Raw genomic sequence first — 12,983 nt, 5'->3', positions numbered from 1 at the left:
GGAGATCTCCTCTATCGTCGGGAAGCGGTGAGTCGGCTCAGCAGGGCTCCACCGGAGGTGTCGTCGTTGCAGGCCGGCTCAGCGTTACCCTCGTCGGATTCTTAGGTCCTGTGGCGACTTCTGAAGATCCAGTCCCAAAAGCCCTGCTTTTATGCAGAAAACCCCCATTCATTCAGCCTAGCTGTCAATCAACACATGCTAAGTGGTGAGCGGGGAGGCTCACCACTTGGGCCAATCACTCCAGAGTGCGACCGGAGTTGGCAAGGCAACTCGGTCCAGGGTGCCTAAAACCCCTCCCACACCCCTGTGGCAACCCAGACAGAATGGCACCACTTTGGAGGGTCTCTGTACAGAGCCTGCCAAAAGTGCAACAAAGGGCTCAACCTTTGGTTTAGGAGTCACAGAGACGAACACAGACGCCATTTTACAAACCGAGTTCTGGCAGAAAATACCATCCAATAAACTTATTTAAGATAAGTACACCGGTGGTACGTTAGAGATTAACGAGAAAAAGTATCAATCTCCAACAATGGGACGAATCCCATAGGGTTATGTTCGGGGTCAAACATAACAAGTAGTTTCCACTGCCACCAGCCAAAACTCGACGAGGGGGGACGGGACAGTGCCCGCTCGAATAACAGATCCAGGAGTAATCGAATTACCCCTACTAGTACGTCCACAATAAGATGGTTTGTACTAGTTCTGTTAGTAAATTTAGGTCTAGTAAAGCCAACGGTGAATTTACATGCCCGGGGAGACAGTAGTCAGTCCCCGGGTATGGAGTCTATGGTGGGGATCCGCTAGGACGCCCCAGTGCTACGGCACGTAGGGTGCGGTGTAACACACATAGAAAAACATATGAGACCCTACGGAGTAAAAGACCCCATAGCCCATAGAACACATTGACATTTAAAGGAATTACACACATACATGTCCAAGAGTGGGAGAAAAGAGTCCCACTCTTGGCAGGATGGAAAAAAACAAACTCCAGAAATCCAGCAAAGCTGCTGGGGGACTCACTTCCACACGCGATATCAGCAGGGTTTGTGTATTACGGGTTCGCATGAACTTCCACACGTGACTGGGCCTGGAAGAGTGAGGTACGTGTATTCCTGGGGTGGGCGGGAATGTTCACTCGCGACTGGGATTGGGAGAGCGTGTTACGTGTATTCCTGGGGTGGGCGGGAATATTCACTCGCGACTGGGCCTGGGAGAGCGTTTTATGTGTATTCCTGGGGTGGGCGGGAAGATTTACACGGTCGCCTACAACGCGCCAAAATAAAAAGGTCCAATCCGGAAACACGTACGCCAGCATGAAGCAGGCGCATGTCCCGCGCAGCATAAAAGTGTGCGCAAACAACAAACAAGCTCAGAAGCCAGGATGAATATACCGTTCCTAGCAGCAGTGGCCGTGGGATACCGCAGGAGGAGGAGGAGGATAGTCAGGGCCAGAATCTTCACACCCAGAACCAGCCTTTTTGGTATGCCTGATGACCAGGTGTATGGGAGGTACAGGTTTCCACCTCACATAATACTCGACCTGGTCAGTGAGTGGGAGGATGACCTCACATCACCCACCCTGTGCTCCCAAGCACTCAGCCCCCTGGAGAAGGTCATCAATGTACTGCACTTCTTGGCTACCGGATCATTTCAGCAGACAAGTGCCATAGTGGGGGCGGGGGGTGTCACAGGCCACGCAGTCACGGTGCCTACACCAGGTGTTGGCCATCATCACTGCACGCCCATCAGTCCGCAGGCACATATACCTGCCCAGAACACCTGCAGAAAGGCAGGCTGTCAGCCAGGATTTCTACAGGGTGGCACAATTCCCCAAAGTGGAAGGTGCCATTGATTGCACCCATGTGGCTCTATGTCCCCCCAGGGCATCTGAGCACATCTATAGAAACCGCAAGCACTGGCATTCCATCAACGTCCAGGTAGTATGTGATGCCAAGGGAATCATCACCTCAGTATATGCCAACTATCCGGGGTCCACCCATGACAGCTTCATTTACAGGTTGTCAACCCTAAACCGGGACATGGAAGCTGGGCGGCATGGCGATGCATGGCTGCTTGGTGAGTATAAATGCCACAGCACACGCATGCATGACAGATACAGAGTAATATCACTACCCCACTAATGATCCCCATCACCACCTCCCCAGGGGACAGTGCCTACCCTCTGAGCACCCACATGATGACGCCAATTCGGAACCCCATCACGCCTCCCGAGGTAAGATACAACACAGCCCATATTGCAACCCGGGGCATAGTGGAGCGCACATTCGGAGTGCTCAAGTCACGCTTTCGCTCCCTTGACCGTTCTGGCGGGCAGCTGTTATACGCTCCCCCAGTAGTGTGCAGGATCATAGTTGCAGCATGTGTCCTGCACAATGTTACAACACGCCGGGGCCTGGCTGTGGACATGGTGGTGCCCCCACATCCCCAACCACATGCACACCCGCTGCGCATGGGAGGGGAAAGGGCACGGGGTGAGGCAGCCCGTACGCAGCTGGTGGCTAATTACTTCACATAGAAATCACACCCCTGTGGAGTGCACACAGCCCTGGCGCATACCATCTGACAATCAATGATGACTCAATCTGACAATTCTGATGAATTAAGGGACAGTCAACTGTCAGAACCATATCAGCCTGAGATTGTTCACCTGGAAGTGTCACAATGTGTCCATCCCTACCTACACAAACACCAACAATGCAGTGTCATCAAAAGACACACTTCTATGCAGCAAAAATGAATACCCACTTGCAAAATACAACATGAGAACAGTGCCATGTCACCCAACCCCTCCCCGGCACCGCCACACAACACACCATGGCATGTCATGCTATGTGAGAGCAAACAAATTAATCCCCACAACATGACACAAGTGTCACAAACTACAGTGTCCCTAATGGAAACTGGCCACACATGAAATGCTCACAGTAATGCAGGACCAACAACACATATTACCAAATATTTACCAATAATACTAATCACCTACACAACCTCCAACCTACAATAAACATGACAGTACGGATTTAAAAAATTGGTAGTCTCACTACCTGATAATGCCAGCACTTCGAACACTTCCAACTGTACAGTGTTAGCGCCACGCAAAAGTGTAGGTGCACTGCTTACAACATGGACTCCATTTCCAAAGTAGATCGCCTTGTGAAGACATGAGAAATGGACCTGCAAATTAGGAGGATGAAATGGATGCCGAGGCACATATCAATACACCATGCAGTGTACAATACAACAACAATATGGACTAGGAATGTATACACAGTATTGACTACAGACTGCCCACACATGCAATGGGAGTCCAACGTCACTGTGTAAGTCAATGTGACTTGGGCACACCCTTTGCAAGCCCATGGAAACAGGAAGCAGGAGTGGTGTGTGTCACACAAACCCAAGCATCTAACCCAAATTCAGGACAAGCCTGCATGTGCCCAGCCACATTACAGTGTATGCCCACGGGAGCCACACAAGGCAACACACTGTCAAAAAAATCAAAAATCAAAAATCAAAAATCAAAAATGCCCATGAATGGGCCAGTGGGTGTGGGGGAGGCCACCCAGGAGGTCCGAGGACAGGGGGCACACCAAAACCCACCTGTGTGGATCTTGCGAAAAAAAACACCTCCATGGGCTCATGGCCTGCACGGCTACCCTATTGTGAGAGATTTGCTGCTGTCGCTCTCCTCACCCTCTGCAGCTGCATCAGGAGGTGGTGGCACTATGGGAGGCAGCCCACGCAAAGCCCTAGTCTGGTCCTCCATGGCAGCAAGCATGCGGGTGTGGAAGGTCTGGTTCTGGAGGATAATCGTGCGGAGGTCCCCATGCAACAACTCACGGGATGCCCGGACCTTCTCCCTAGTAGCCTGCATCTCAGCTGAGAGCGTACGTGTGAGCCGCTCCAGCTGCTGTTCTGTCCTCATGTCAGTTGAAGCCTGAAGCTCAACAAGAGTCACCCTGAGCTGACAGAGTTCCACCCTCAGGGCTTCCCTGTGGCCCTGGGACTCAATAGAAATGGCTTCCCGCAGAGTCTCCAGTGCCGCCCGTCTGTCCCTGTTGGACGCCAACATGTCCTCCCTGCGTGACTGGCAAATGGAGTCTGTTGCCTGCTGTAGTTGTTACATTAGCCTTTCTTGAGGGACAATGGAAGTGGCCACCCTATCCATGGCCTGAGCCATCATCTCAGATGATGCTGCCTGTTGGTTTGCCATACCGTATATGGAATGCTCCCATGCGGTATTGCCAGGTGGCTTTGTCCACCGCGTCGGTGGGCACCACACCTGTCTGGGGCAAGGAGAACTGCGCCTTGCTGTGCCGGCACTGCCTGAGGCTGCAGGACTGCATTCCCCCTCTGATCTGCTGGCCCAGGAACAGGATCAGATGTTGCGGAGTGTTACCCTGCATCCGTAACCACCAAAGGCGGACCTACCAACACTGACATCCCCATTGAGGGTTCTACCCCTGGTGCAGGTGGGTTGGACAGTACAGAATCCCTCCCAGAAACACTTACCTGCGACCGAAAATAGGTCTCATCATCCGAATCGACACCTGAATAGAGCTCGGGGGAGGTGCACCCAGAGACACCCCTTGAGATAATGGTCTGCAGCAAGTGTGGGTTCTCACCCACCACCACACCACGTCCCTCACTGGTGCCCGGTCGGGCCTGAGACCCCTCCTGGGACTGCACCATCTCCACAAACCCAGCAGTATCAAGTGCATCATCCCCTGCAAAGACATGAAAGAACCGAAATGGGAACAGGCATTAGCACCATGGCACAGAATTAGGGCTGAGAAGCAACAGAAACAGTACTTCATTGACACATGTCCCACATGACTGTAACCCTCCCATGCATGCACCGTCACTGCGTATGAAGGGGAGGCAAATGGCACACATTGATGACACCAAGATGGAAGACCAACGCATTTGCTGCATGCTGGCTAGCAGTGCCATCACCCAGATGGCATGTACCATAGCTATGTCACACATGTGACAATAGGACTGAGAAATGCCTAGTGAAAGTGGTGGAATGCAAACAATCGGCCTGAATTAACAGAATAATACGTAACTATGTTGTGGCAAGATGACACTTCAAGGGCAATTGGCGTGAGGTTGGGATGAATGTCTACTGTTGCCAAAGGGATACTGCAATGCCCAAGTCCTGGTGCACAGAATGTATTGGATGAAGCACATGGGTGACCCAAACCACTCAGGCACACACACCCTCACCTGGCACTCAATCAGAAGCCCTCACACACACACCATGCACATGGATGACACACACATGCATGTGCACTCACCGGACAATGCATCGTAATCTGGCAGGTCTCCCACGCTTTGGATCTGTCCCTCTGTGAAGTAGGTCCCAGCAACATACTCATGTGGAGTGAGTTCAATGTCCTCTGCTGGAGACCCACCTCCAGTCACTAGAGTTGCCGCATGACTTGAGGCCAGCTTTTTCTTTGCCCTGTACTTCAGGTCATTCCAGCGCTTGTAGCAATCATTAGCTGTGCGCCTCACGAATCCAAGGGCACTTATGATGTCCGCGATGGTCTGCCAGTGTGCCTGACGTTGTGCAGGTGTGGTCTTGCATCCTGCAGTTATCACCATTTCGCTGTCATGTGCGGACACATACTCCACAAGTGCATCAAGTTCGGCCTGATTGAAGCTGGGCTTCCTTGGTGGGCCGTACTGTGTAGCCTTGTCTGGGGCATCAGCCTGTACTGGACGAGCACTCTTCCTCTTCCACTTGGAAGGTGGTGGGGATCCTGAGTGTCCTACGCTGCTCTGGACACTAGGGGCAGGAGCCCCGGTGGACTGTGGACTAGGAGTGTGGGAATGAACACTCACCATGGGACTTGGTGCAGGCATTAGCTGAAGTGTGATGTAGTCACGGGGGAACATCAGCAGGATGGACTGGGACCGACACTGTCCTGGCTGGGAGACTCAGAGCTGGGGTGGATGGAGCCACAGCTGCCCCTGCAGCCTCCCCACCCTGCCTACTCGGGGCAGCAGATGACATAGCTGCCCCTGATCCACGTGGCCTGGTGACATCAATGTGCACCGCCACACGTGGCCTAGACCTGCTGACCTGGAAGTCAGCCATGGAGTCACCCTCTGCCCGGTCTGGTGCCACAGTGGGCTGGTCCAACACGGGCTGAGCAGGCATGTGTCAGCCACATTACCCTCAACCAGGGGGGGGCATGGGTGTCCCTGACTGGTCACCCACACATGGGGGGCTAGGGGCACCCTGCAAGTCCTGGCCACGTCCCCTACCGTATCCACCACAGCCACCTCTTGAGGCTCGGCCAATTTACCGCGTGCTCGCCTCCCAACCATGGCACTGATGTTGTTGTGCGTATGGGAGTTGCAGTAAACTATTGTCCTGGGCAACTGGGGGTCAAAGGGGTAGGGTACTAGATGGAATTCGTACCCTAGTGCTCTAGCAAGGCTGTATGTGACCCCTGGGGGAAGATGACGGGTCACGCAACGCACAGGCACCCCAAAAAAGGGAGATAATGTGCACGCAACCCCTCCTAGACCACGTGCGTGGAAAAATAAACCTGCACTACGCTGTGACACCCAGAAACACAAAAATTAACGTATGCGTGTCACACGCAGCCTAGAATGACCTCTGAAGGGGTACGCAACACACGGGGCAAGCACAGATGTTAAATACGTGCGCGACTCACCGTCTGCCACGAAAAATCGCGTGAAAAACAGGCGCGTGTGCGCATTGGCAACACCTCCGCCAAAACAAGAATTGTACGCTGTCTGAGGAGACAGGACAACAGAAGAAGTGAACGCTGTTTGAGCAAACAGGCCCAGGAAAAAGACAAAAAGAGAATCACTGATGCAGCCTAGTTATCCTTGCATCCACTGTGTCTGGGGTGTACGAGTCCAGATGGATGAATGTACGGTGAAGTGTGTGCATGTGATAGGCATGACCCATGATGCATGTGAGTTCAAAAACAACATTGTATGTTTCAAGAGTCCCTTGACATGTTTGATAATGTCCATAGCATGCGCCATGCCTGTTACTGCATGTGTTTTGCCTGCACTGACCCATGTTTTGTGGAGGGACATGATGGAAGGGATCTTTGACAGTGCCACTCATCTGCTATTGCTTCCTGTCTAGGGGACCATTTTACAGTACCCTGATGCTTGTGTTCTGTGTCTCCCTCTACACAGCGCAAAGTGAAGAAGAGGGCGGAGACGGAGCTGTGGAGCAAAGGGGCGGGGATGCCCCCATGGCTGCAGTGGAGGGGGTGGGTGAGCCCCCACAGGGGCTTGCAACGGCGGAAGACGGGGTGGAGCCATCCAGGTTGGTGGTTTCCACAGAGGAGGAGGAGGCCGCTACTGAGCCGCACATGGGGCCTGGTGGGGGCATCCCTGCTGGTGCAAGTGGTGCAGTCCAGGGGCAGGGGCAGGAGGCAGCACAGGCCGCGGTGGAGGTTCCTGTGCATGTCCCTGACACTGTGACTGCACCACCATGCACCAGCAGGGATGCCCCATCCCAGGCCCGTCCGCAGGTAGGGGGGATGTCCATGTCATCTGACTCCCCTCCACCTGCGGACGAGGGGACCCCTGGCCGTATGGAGAAGGTCCTGATTGGTGTCGCGTTGCGCACGGGTGTCATTCATGATGAGGTGCATGCTTCCCAGGGGGAGCACGCACGTCATCACGAAGAGCACCGTGCCAACGTGCCCAGTTGGGAGCGGCCATGGTCGGGGGTTTCGTACATGTGTCGGGCACTCTGGCGACCCTCTCCTCCTCTGTGGAGGCTATGCGCCAGTCGTTCTCCATGCCGTCTTCCGGCCCAGGTGCCACCAGGGCCCCCTGTGGACCTGCCCTGACCAACGCAGCCAACTCGGTGGGGATCCCATCCCTGCCACAGTCGGGAGTCAGAGGTCCAGCAGGGGTGGACACACCAGCAACTGGACCCCAGCAGATGGAGGATGTGACGGCATCATCGGGCAGGGCACGTGCACGACGGCGTCGGTGGATTGCATCAGCCTGGATGCCGTCGTGCTGGCACAGGCAGTTGCGTCGGAGGTAGCGGCAGGCTCGACGTGGGAGGCATCATGGCTCAGGGCCATTGACATCAGGGATGCAGGCATCGGCCGGAGGGCAGGAGAACCCTGGAATGGGAGTGTCTTCCGTGTGGGAGCGGGTGGGCCAGCAGATAGGTGCGGAGCGGGCAGAGGAGGAACGGCACACAATGGTCAGGGCGGAGAACTCCATGCGGAGGGCGCTGAGGCGGGCTGAGTGCCTCGAGGGTATTCGCAGGGAGTTGGAGCTGGACACTGCATTATCCCTGCGAGACCTCGGGGCCAGGGAACATGCCCGCCTCCAAGCCATTGAACAGGAGTTCGATGATGACCTGGCCCATGACAACAACCAGTGAGCCGTCGGACTAGCCCGCTGCCCTTGTAAATAGTTATGTAGTTAGTGTTGGGTTTCCTTTGCTGTTTAATTTTTTTTGGACCTTTTGGACAATGGACCACATTTTTATATATAATTTTTTTATTAGGTAGTATTATTAGATAGGTTTCATTTCTTCTGTTGGGATCATGGACCCTGGATTGTTTATCTGTATATAGTTGAGTGTTGGATTTTATTTTTTTATTTGGAATTTACCCATGGAGCAATGGTTTTCGGTTTTGATTTTCCATTGGATTTACTTTTTTGAACTGTGACTTTGGACACCTTTCCTTTGGATTATGATTTGTGGTTTTACATTATTTTACGGACATGCTGCTTTTGGTTTTTAATTCCCATTGTCGTTTGTTTATTTTTGATTCCATTTCTGTTGCTTTTAATACATTTTCTTCATCAAACTTCAATGTGTAGTATCATCTCATTGGTTTCATGCATATCATGATATGGGTTTTGACATTCACTGACACCCATTGTGTGTATGTGAGGGACATGTGTTCATTTACATACTTGCCATTGTGGTTGTATCATGTAATTGCCATTTCTAAGTGGGTGGATGCAATACTTGGGTGGGTGTTTGGCATGTGGAGGCAGCCCATAAGGGCCAGGGATCTAGATTGTGATGACGTGTTGGCAGGGGGACATGAGTCGGGGCCTGGTGGAGGGTGCCCTGCACTGCCTGGGGGGTGGGGGTGCTAGGAGACATGTGTGGGGGCCTGGTGGAGTGTGCCCCTGGATGCTGGGGGGTGCTGGGAGACATGTGTGGGGGCATGGTGGAGGGTGCCCTGCACTGCTGGGGGGTGGGGGTGCTGGGAGACATGAGTTGGAAATGAGTGGAGGCCTGGTGGAGGGTGCCCCTGGATGGTGGGGGTTGGGGGTGCTGGGAGACATGTGTGGGGGCCTGGTGGAGTGTGCCCCTGACTGCTGGGGGTGGGGGTGCAGGGGGACATGAGTTGGACATGAGTGGGGGCCTGGTGGAGGGTGCCCCTGGATTCTGGGGTGTGGGGGTACTGGGAGAAATGTGTGGGGGTATGGTGGAGGGTTCCCTGCACTGCTAGGGGGTGGGGGTGCTGGGAGACATGAGTTGGACATGAGTGGGGGCCTGGTGGTGGGTGCCCCGGGATGCTGGGGGGTGAGGGTGCTGGGAGACATGTGTGGGGGCCTGGTGGACGGTGCCCATGACTGCTGGGGGGTGGGGGTGCAGGCGGACATGAGTTGGACATGAATGGGGGCCTGGCGGAGGGTGCCCCTGGATGCTGGGGTTGGGGGTGCTGGGAGACATCTGTGGGGGCAGGGTGGAGGGTGCCCTGCACTGCTGGGGGGTGGAGGTGCTGGGAGACATGAGTGGGGGCCTGGTGTACGGTGCCCCTGACTGCTGGGGTGTGGAGGTGCAGGGGGACATGAGTTGGACATGCGTGGGGGCCTGGTGGAGGGTGCCCCTGGATTCTAGGGGGTGGGGGTACAGGGGGCATGAGTTGGACATGAGTAGGGGCCTGGTGGAGGGTGGCCCTGGATGCTGGGCAGTGGGGGTGCTGGGAGACATGTGTGGGGCATGGTGGAGGGTGCCCTGCACTGCTGGGGGGTGGGGGTGCTGGGAGACATGAGTGGGGGCCTGGTGGAGGGTGCCCCTGACTGCTGGGGTGTGGAGGTGCAGGGGGACATGAGTTGGACATGAGTGGGGGCTGGTGGAGGGTGCCCCTGGATGCTGGGGGGTGGGGGTGCTGGGAGACATGTGTGGGGGCATGGTGGAGGGTGCCCCTGGATGCTGGGGTGTGGGAGTGCTGGGAGACATGAGTGGGGGCCTGGTGGAGGGTTCCCCTGACTGCTGGGGTGTGGGGGTGCAGGGGGACATGAGTGGGGACCTGGTGGAGGGTGCCCCTGGATGCTGGGGGGTGGGGGTGCTGGGAGACATGTGTGGGGGCCTGGTGGAGTGTGCCCCTGGATGCTGGGGGGTGGGGGTGCTGGGAGACATGTGTGGGGGCATGGTGGAGGGTGCCCCTGGATGCTGGGGGGTGGGGGTGCTGGGAGACATGAGTGGGGGCCCGGTGGAGGGTGCCCCACAGTGCTGGGGGGTGGGGGTGCAGGGGGTCATGAGTTGGACATGAGTGGGGGCCTGGTGGAGGGTGCCCCTGGTTGCTGGGGGGTGGGGGTGCAGGGCGACATGTGTTGGACATGAATGGGGGCCTGCTGGCAGGTGCCCCACAGTGCTGGGGGGTGTGGGTGCTGGAAGACATGCGTTGTTGATCAGTAGTGCAAGGTGACATGTGGCTTGGCTGGGAGGCATGCCCATGGTGGATGGGATGCCTGCGGGACATGAGCAGGGGTGCAGGGTAGTCCCCTGTGGTGTGGGCTGCCTGCAGGAGCTGTGGAGGGTGTAGAGGGAACACCTGGGAGGACCCACACGGCCAAATCACGTGTAGTACTCCCCGTGCACCCCTGAAATACATGTACCCTGCTGAAGTCGCGTGTGAGACTTCCCGTGCACCCCTGGAACACACGTACCCAGGACAATCGCGTGTGGAACTTCCCGCGCACCGCTGAAAGACACGTACCCTGCTGAATTCACGTGTGAAACTTCACGCGCACCCCTGAAATACACGTGCCCTGATGGAATTGCGTGTGAAACTTCCCGCGCACCCCTGAATACACGTACCCTGCTGAATTTGCGTGTGATACTTCCCGCGCACCCCTGGAATACACGTACCCAGGACAATCGCGTGTGGAACTTCCCGCGCAACTCTGAAATACACGTACCCTGCTGAATTTGCATGTGAAACTTCCGCGCACCCCTGAAATACATGTGCCCTGATGGAATTGCGTGTGAAACTTCACGCACACCCCTGAAAGACACGTACCCTGCTGAATTTGCATGTGAATCTTCACGCGCACCCCTGAAATACACATGCCCTGATGGAATTGCGTGTGAAACTTCCCACGCACACCTGAAACACACGTACCCTGCTGAATTTGCGTGTGATACTTCGAGCGCAACCCTGGAATACACGTACCCAGGACAATCGCGTGTGGAACTTCCCGCGCACCCCTGAAATACACGTACCCTGCTGAATTTGCATGTGAAACTTCCCGCGCACCCCTGAAATACATGTGCCCTGATGGAATCGCGTGTGAAACTTCACACGCACCCCTGAAATACACGTACCCTGCTGAATTCACGTGTGAAACTTCACGCGCACCCCTGGGACACACGTACCCAGGACAATCGCGTGTGGAACTTCCCGCGCACCCCTGAAATACACGTACCCTGCTGAATTCGCATGTGAATCTTCCCGCGCACCCCTGGAATACACGTACCCAGGACAATCGCGTGTGGAACTTCCCACGCACTCCTGAAATACACGTACCCTGCTGTATTCGCGTGTGAAACTTCCCGCGCACCCCTGAAATACACATGCCCTGATGGAATTGCGTGTGAAACTTCACGTGCACCCCTGAAATACACGTACCCAGGACAATCGCGTGTGAAACTTCCCGAGAACCCCTGAAATACACGTTCCCCGCTTGGCGTTTGCTGTTTGGCAGCACTGTGAACTGGTCCAGGGTTAGCGCAGACATTTGAGATGAATTGGCGATTTGGATGGCTTTTCCTTGCGCGAGGGCGTTTTTGGGGGCGTAACTGGCGCTGCTGGAGGGTCGCTGCGCCACTCTGCGCCACGGCTGGTTTTGGAGGCTAAAATCCATGAATACGCTGTGCAATTAAATGGATTTTATGGCACGCGGCTGGCGCAGTGTATCGCACGGGGACACTGTGCGCCAGCCGCGTGCGCCACTTTTGTGCGAAATTCTATGAATTACCCAGACAGGCCTCAGGAATACAATCACAATACAATACGAAATTCAGTTCCCCCCTAGCAAGCTTAGCAAAAAACAGGCATGAGTTTTAAACACAGGCCCAATCATTTTAAATGTGGTGGCAATGAAGTGAAAAATATACTCAAATTGCTTTTAATTCCCTTAAGGAGGTTCAGGGTGAGTGAGAGATACTTTAAATCAGTTCAGGCCAGCCCTATCAATGATTCAGGGATGGTTATCAAGTTGAAAACAGAATTCCGTGATGGAAGCAAAAGACAAATGTCTTTACACGTGGCTGGAATGAAGCAAAATGTCAAATTGCAGCAATTTAGACGCGTGCATCGAGTGCAATTACGGAGGACGTATAATGAGTAGAAAGGCCGTAGGCTTGTTGGAAAGCTTAGCTTCTTAGCTTTAAGATGAAAGTTAAATGACGTTCCTAGGACAAACGGTTCCAGAGATACGGAAGATTTTGTGAAGGGAGATTCTCGAAATTAAAATGAAGCTCATAACGACAAATGACAGTTTTGCAGCTTTCGAATGACAGAATGACACGATTTCTAGGATGCAGTACTCAATAGGTTAAAATAGTTTGAATTAGATTATATTAAACAAAGAGATTGGGTTTTGCACAGTTCTGGCTGAGTACTCACACTATATTTTGGACAGGAATGCAACTTTGTCACAGATCGGGTCAGGATTGGCTGCGGTTC

The sequence above is a fragment of the Ambystoma mexicanum genome, chromosome 2q (assembly GCF_040938575.1).
Source record: "Ambystoma mexicanum isolate Mex_15411 chromosome 2q, UKY_AmexF1_1, whole genome shotgun sequence".
Lineage (NCBI taxonomy): Eukaryota > Metazoa > Chordata > Amphibia > Caudata > Ambystomatidae > Ambystoma > Ambystoma mexicanum.
This window is presented reverse-complemented; position numbering follows the sequence as displayed.